Source organism: Prosopis cineraria, unplaced genomic scaffold (genome assembly GCF_029017545.1).
Source record: "Prosopis cineraria cultivar Desert tree isolate PC_DT_omini unplaced genomic scaffold, ASM2901754v1 PC492, whole genome shotgun sequence".
NCBI classification, from domain to species: Eukaryota; Viridiplantae; Streptophyta; class Magnoliopsida; order Fabales; family Fabaceae; genus Prosopis; species Prosopis cineraria.
This window is the reverse complement of record NW_026555817.1, coordinates 41900-49298: the sequence shown is the minus strand read 5'-3', so window position 1 is coordinate 49298 and position 7399 is coordinate 41900. Positions and strand designations below refer to the sequence as shown.

At 33.5% G+C, this 7399-nt stretch overlaps 1 long non-coding RNA gene across 1 annotated transcript; it reads right to left on the bottom strand.

Annotated features, from left to right (window-relative positions):
* Positions 1-1518: 1518 nt before the first annotated feature.
* On the bottom strand, positions 1519-5340 carry LOC129297300 (uncharacterized). Its single transcript, XR_008590167.1, has 4 exons — positions 5209-5340; positions 4075-4186; positions 2539-2618; positions 1519-1550 (listed from the first exon to the last, which is right to left on the bottom strand). It is a non-coding gene; the product is annotated as an uncharacterized LOC129297300 (long non-coding RNA).
* Between the last annotated feature and the right edge of the window lie 2059 nt (positions 5341-7399).

The window sequence follows — 7399 nt, the reverse complement described above, 5'->3', positions numbered from 1 at the left end:
CCTCCAAGACAGAATGAAGAGTATAAGAAAAGGATAGTGGCCAATATGCAACAAGATATCCAAACTCACTGCATATCACCAAGACTCCATTGAAACAGCCATTTGGAGATACTAAGGTTAAGAAGTTGACACAGCTCTCATTTCATATTATATGAAAGTTAGTATCAAAATAAAAGGAAGACACATCAAGCTAGGAAAGGTTAACTATTAACGTTTGCTTCCAAGACAAAAAGAAACAATTACTAAACACCATGAATATTACTGCCAGAACATAATACCGCACACCTTACTTCACACAACCTCTGCAATGTAAATGGAGGGCCTTCATAAAAGGAATGAAGAGCTGCAATTCAAAAATGTATCCAGTAAAATTTATTGAACAAGAGCATAACAAGATAGACATGATAGGGAAATCTACCGAGCACATTAATATATTAAAATGCATTCCTTTCAAGTTAAAACAACAGATTCAGTCTCCTTGGTAAACACTTACAAATATTTTTAAATTCCTCTGTTCACATACACATATGAATAAAAAAATCAAGAATCCACCTCCTTGAACAAAGATAGGATCAAAGAAAAAAAGGAAATTGGTAACTATGATGCCCCATAAACACAGCCTCTGGCTTTCAAGAACAGGTTCTCTCCACCTCTTCCAAGGAAATTCCTTAATTTCCTCCAGCTTCCCTTCCCCATGATAAACTACTACCCTTGATGGGCACTCTTTGTCCACTCAAAACAATACACACCAAGTTTGTTTATGCCCAATTCACTATCAGCCTATATTCCCTGCCACTTGATTCTTAATTTTATTTTTAGGCCTCACTAATTTTTCCTTGAAACAGTTTTCCATCTAGTATTTTTGGGCCTTTTCCTCTTCCCGTGAACATGCATCTAACATCAATAAGGTCCATCAGGTACCCATTATATACCAACTAATAAACACAATTATTAGATCATAATAGCACCTGAGAGAAACATTTCAGATACAAGAAACTCATCTTGCCTTTAGAGCCCTAGCCTATCAGTAATTTTTTGATCCTTTACGGATGTTTCAAAACAATGTTGTCCTAAAATACGAGTGTAGGACATATGAAACTGGACAATGTGATAAAGAAAATCTAATTTCTTCTTAAATGATAAAAAAAATACATTTAGATTGCACATGCAAACATGGCATGTGATTGATGTCTTCTCTTAGCACTTTCATGGAACCATAAGTTTGCATAATAAGGTAAAATACCTTCATCCAATCTGTTTACTAGATCAGAGTAGGACTCTCTTAAAGAAATATTGCTGCTCTGCTGCTCACTTGTCATTTTTGCTTCAGGGTACTCTGACAGTACCTGTACGGCAATTACGAAGCAGAAAGTGTAAGGACAACTATGAAGAAAGTATAATAGTAAAATCCCATGTAACCTATGAATATAAACTATTAATGCCTTTGGGACTTAACACAAAAAATATATAAGACCTAATTGCTAGCATACCTCCCCATACCTGCTTCAGCTGAAACTGACAGCATGCTCTTCAACTTATCCCAGTCATGCCTGTTTATTTGAAAGTAAAGCGTGAAACAATGAAAAATGACTATATGAGCATTATTTTTTTTTCATTACTCATAGTATCCTCCAATTGAAGGCAATCATTTTGAAGCACAATTGGGTATTAAATGTGGGCACCTCTCTTAGTGGAGATTCGAACCTTATTTCGCCACATGTGAAGAACTAGCCCCTTCCATTAGACCCAACCCTCCTTGATTACATTAGCATTATTTTTATATAGAGAGATCTAGATGAAATCTTATTGACCTTATCAATAGACACAACAAATCCTACTATGTAAACAAATAGTTTATCCATTATTCCTTCATCATGAAATAGTAGATTTATGAAACCATGAGCCCAGGCATTGATATATTGTCATTGAACCCTTTAGGTTTAAAAATAAAGACAAAACAGGACTAGCAATTTTGTCCATAGAAATGGGAGTTTTGTTAGATAAAGTAAGAATTATGAAAGAGAAGAATAAAGGGTTCTTTGAAAAAGCACGGGCTGACTCAAAGACCTAGGACCTGGGCTTAGCAACCAATGAAGGGGAAGCTCAAAGAGCTTAGGGTCAAAAGAAAAAAAAAAAAACGGGGCAAGGAGAAACCAAAAGAAGGGAAGGAAAAAGGAAAAAAGATGCAAATTTAGAACAACAAATCTCCCCAGATTAAAAGGGAACCAAGAGAAAATGACCCATTTTGTAAGTGAACAAGTCATTAAGTTAGCCTTTTTTAACTTATTTTTAACATCATAATTTATATCATTTTGCCAGGTAAGATTGCCTGTGTTAAGAGCAACGAACATAAAGACAGATTTTCCTTGTGGAAAATTTACTTATGGTTTCTGCTACAGTATAGTCCCCTCAACACCCCAAAGAAAGCAAGGTTTCTCCAGCTATTTGCAATCATATATTCAGGAAAGAAAATACACACATCTCAGTAGACAAATTGCAGAAAGCCATAAAACAAAATGGTAATACAATGAAACATACCAGAATCTCCCAGTGGATGCAATACTTCTAATACACGTTTAATTTCTTCCCTTGAAATATTATGCTCTGATTCAGCACCTCTACAAGATCTCAAGCATAATCATCAATCAGAAATGCACATATTCTGTCATACTGTATTAATAATCAATTTTTCCTACATTACAAGAATTTATGCCAACCAAGGTTGATCTGAATGTCCCATTAACATATCTGATGCATAGAATTAGAGAAAAGGGAAGGAAGAGAGAAAATAGAGAAACGAAAAGAGAAGAGACAGAGAGAGGAAATAAAACAGGAGGGAACTCGACTATTATTCCAAAACTGATTACAACGTCCTTTTTGGTGCCCTGTTATAGCCCATATCTGACACCCTTAAGTAACTAGCCTACACCTATTAACCCTTTACTATATTATTTATTTATTTATTACATGACAAATACAGTCAGTCAAATATGATCAATAAGTGGACTGTCTTTTAGATACCTCCAGAGTGTGAGCTAATTTACCCAAGTTCGAATTCACTTAGTTGAATCTACGGCCCGAAATACATAAACCTAAACCTAAATTTTGCAACTTTTATCACATAATCCAAAAATGTATAAAGTGCTAAAGCAAGGGACCATGCAGCCTGCAGCATTTGTACTATGAGAAGCGCTGGCTTTGGGTTGGGCACCGAAAGGCATGCCTTTGGCTTGGCATAAGGCAAAGCATTTACAGCACATAACTGATATTGCCAGTTGAAGGTTTTTTTGAGGAATGACACTGCTGTATTGGCTGGCTTGTTCCTTGTTGAGGGTTGTTAGGTTTCAGTGTTTAATTAATCAGAATATGGAAATTTCATATTTAAATGATTAATGAGAAGGAAAATTTTATAATAAAAATAGGAAAAGTCTTAAATTTCAAATATGTAGATAAGATAGGAAAGATTTCTAATGAAAACAGGAAGTCTGAGCGTTAAATATTAGATGAGATAGGAAAATTTTAGAGTTAATACCATAGAGTTAATAGTTTTTAGGGTTTTCTAATGTAAATAATATGAGAAACAAAGAGCCCAAAGAGGGGCAGCCAGTTGTGCCGTGAACTTCAGTTGTTAACTTTTATTGTTTATTAATAGGATGATTGACATGACTACTACATTTATGATTTTCTATTCATACGTCATAACAATTTCAAAATATATCTACGTACATATGTATGGATGAAGGTTATTTCAATGTACATGTATCAGCATTTTTTGTCCACATATCATATTTTTCTTCACATTGTAGCGCCCCACTTCACTAGGGTGAGCACCTTTCTAGCACCTCCCTAAAGCGTTTTACATGTTTGAAACCTCAAGGATGCCTTTTGCCTTTGGCTACCTTATTCCAAAGAGCCTCAAGTTCACCCTATTAAACCATTATATGCTTCCCCGCCTCTCAACTTCACAAACAAATATATTAAAATAGAAGAGTTCTCCAATCCCTCTAGAAAGACCATTATATGAAAGAAACTTATTCCCACCAAACCATGTGGAGGAGTGGAAGCAATGTATACCTGTGATTTAAGATGCTAGCCACCGTATCATTGCTCTGATGGTCATTATCATTGGAAGAAATAGGTACATGCTGCAAATTTTCCTTTGATGTCCCCATCAATTGCCCTCCACCTGCATAAAATGATAGATAATGAAGTTCAGATCCAAGCAGAAAAAATGCAGCCAGTTACCCCAGATTAGATTATGATAATAATAACGGAAAACAATATGTTGTCAAAACACACCCGCCTGCAAAACCACTATGGCCTCAGCAGGGCACTGAGACCCAGCACCTTGGTTTGCCCAAGTCAAAGCATGCATCATCATGCAGGGACGAGGCACCGCCATTTTGGGATAATGTCATCCAGCATTTTCGGCCAAAAAAATCTAGTAACATCTACTCCAATGCTTAGCAAGTGAAGATCCAATTAAAAGAGTTACTCCATTCAATTAAACATATCTGAACTTAAATTACACGAGAAAACTCCTAACGACCTTCAATTTAACCCAAAATGTATAACTTCATTCTTCCATTAAGCAGGAATTTCATTTACAAAGGATCTTTTAAATAGCTCCAAGCGTAAAACTGATGCTGTAGGAATTTGGAAGGTATGGCAAAGAATCAGGTTTCAGGCCAGGGACAGAGCAAGTTGCTCTATTATGCGTGGACTGATAGGAGGCAAGTGAGTGTAATTGATTTATTGGCCAAGTAGTCCATGTGGTACAGTGTTTACAGATTCTATCGGTGCATGAAAGCAAACAATTAAGAAATTGTTTGAACTACTTGATGACTTCGAGTAACGTATTGGAAAGCAAAATATCGTTCACGTGGTCCTAATTATGGCAGCAATTACGTCCCTAAAACACCTCCTCCCCTGCCTTTCTTCCTGTGAATCGAATTCACTGTCCCATTTCGAAACAAAACGCAAAAACATCAATCTTGCATCACCACAAATAAGAACCCCTCTCCATGAAAACCCAAGGCCATAGCAGATATGAAAAAAACGGAGCCTTTCTTTCTCCTGAAAACCCACTAACTTGGACCAACGTTCAGCGAACAAGAGGGGAGAAGGCAATAATTTTCAGCTAAAGAATTGTAGACGAAAGAAACCACCGAAAAATCTCAAAACATTTGAACCATGAAATCCACTCACCTCAGCCGGTAAGAGGAACTCGCCGGCAACTTAGTCGAGTGGTTGTGGCCAGTGGGTCGAGGCGTAAAGGCTCTAAAATCGATTTCCCTTCCTTGGGCCTTCTGGGTGTGGAGTGAATAGCGTTCCGTCAGGAAATTGATGAAAAAAAAAAAAAAGGAAACATAGCCAATAATTCAAGCAACCTGAATTTATTCAGGCCAACCTCAATTCAAGTGTGATTTTTTGGATTAAATTTAAAGTATTCTATCATTTTAAAAAATTCATATAGTTTATACTTTAACTTTTTTTTGTCAAGTTCAAGTTGATTCATTGGGTTTGATCAAAATTACCTCTTCTATATACATATAGAGTAGGTAATTTCAACGGTCAAACTTATTCAGGTCGAACTTAATTTAAGTCAGGTTTATTCAAATCAAACTTGAAGTATCATATCCCTTTAAACAAGCGTATATAATGAAGCCTGACTCTAACTTTTTTTTGAGTGAGTTTGGGCTAATCCATCAACTTAGACTAAATTATCGGCTCTTCTAAATTATCAACTCTAGTAAGAAAGAAAGTGGAGGCCCATAAATCATCAAGAATAAGAAAATATATATATATATATATACACACTCCCTCCCTTAGAGCTGGTAATTCAGGCCAACCCGAACCTACTCAAAAAAACTTAAATCAAATTTGACTATATGAGCTTTTTTAAAAAAATAAGATACTTTAAGTTCGACCTAAATTATGCCTGATCGCTGGAATTACCTACTTTATATGTATATAGAGGAGGTAATTTTGGCCAAGCCCAATGGGTCAGCTTGAACCCAATCAAAAAAAGTTAGGGTCGAACTTGACTATATAAATTTTTTTAAAAATATGGGATACTTTAAGCTCGGTCTGTCCAAATTACCACCTCTACCCTCCCTTTAAAAATATAAGGTATTTTTTTAGGGATTTGATGTTTAAAAATATAATACATATTTAATCTTTCAAAATGTAATTTTTCCAAAAGTGCCTTATTGTTAATTGATCACTTTGCATTTTTTAAGAGTAAAACACCTTATTAAATAGAGGTAAATATGAAAATATTGGGTTAATTTAAAGACAAATAATAATTTTATTGAAGGATGAGATTTAATTAAAAATGTCTGATATTTTTAAACGAATGGTGAGAGAGAGAGAGAGAGAGTGTGTGTGTGTGAGAGAGAGTGAGAAGAACATCTTAATTAAATATAATGAATTTTTAACCTAAACTAAATATAATAAATTTCAGGAAAAATATAACGCATGCTCTTTAATTATGATTTTTAGTTGTTATAGTTATATAAATATTTGAAAAAGGGACAACAAAATCCCTTTGAAACATATAATAATAAGTTGGACTCTCAAAATATCATAATTTTTTTGAAGTTTTTAAGGACTTTTTTATCATTAGTGAATTTATTTAAATTACCAAATTGCTCTCGTTAAAAATAAATTATTCATAAGTTTTGTTTAAATATTTATAACTTTTCTTCTTATATTCATAACAATGTGACAACAAATAAAGAATTCAATATGCAAAGTTGTATTTGCTGTTGCATTGTTGTGAATATAAGAATAAAAGTTGTGAATATTTAAACAAAATTTGTCAATAATTTATTTTTAACAAAGAGAATTTAGTAATTTAAATAAATTTATTAATGACAAAAAAATCTCTAAAGACTTCAGGAGAATTATAATATTTCAAGAGACCAACTTATTACTTATATATTTTAAAAGAATTTTATTATCATTTTTTAAATATTTTGTTATTCTCATTATATTTAATTTCATCCATCTGTAATGTTAATTGTTAAAATTTTACAAAAACACATAAAAATCATGATCACATACTTTCAAAATTAATTTCATTGTAAACCTGATAACTCCTTTATCGATGCAATAAGAGTATGCCAATATAAAATTAAATTGAACAAGTACAATTACAAATAAAAGGTAAGGGGAAAAATGTTTTCCTGTATATTTGAATTTGAGTGAAATAGAATGCAGAAGATAAAGGTAAAATTAAATTAATGTCAAGAGGGTTAATGGAGTTAATCACAAGTAAGCAAAATTAACTCTGGCAATATTAGCTCATGATTTTCTATATGTATTTTCAAAAAGAAAAACATAATATTTGGTCTATATAATTTCATCATATTTTGTTTTTAGTTTTTGTAATTTT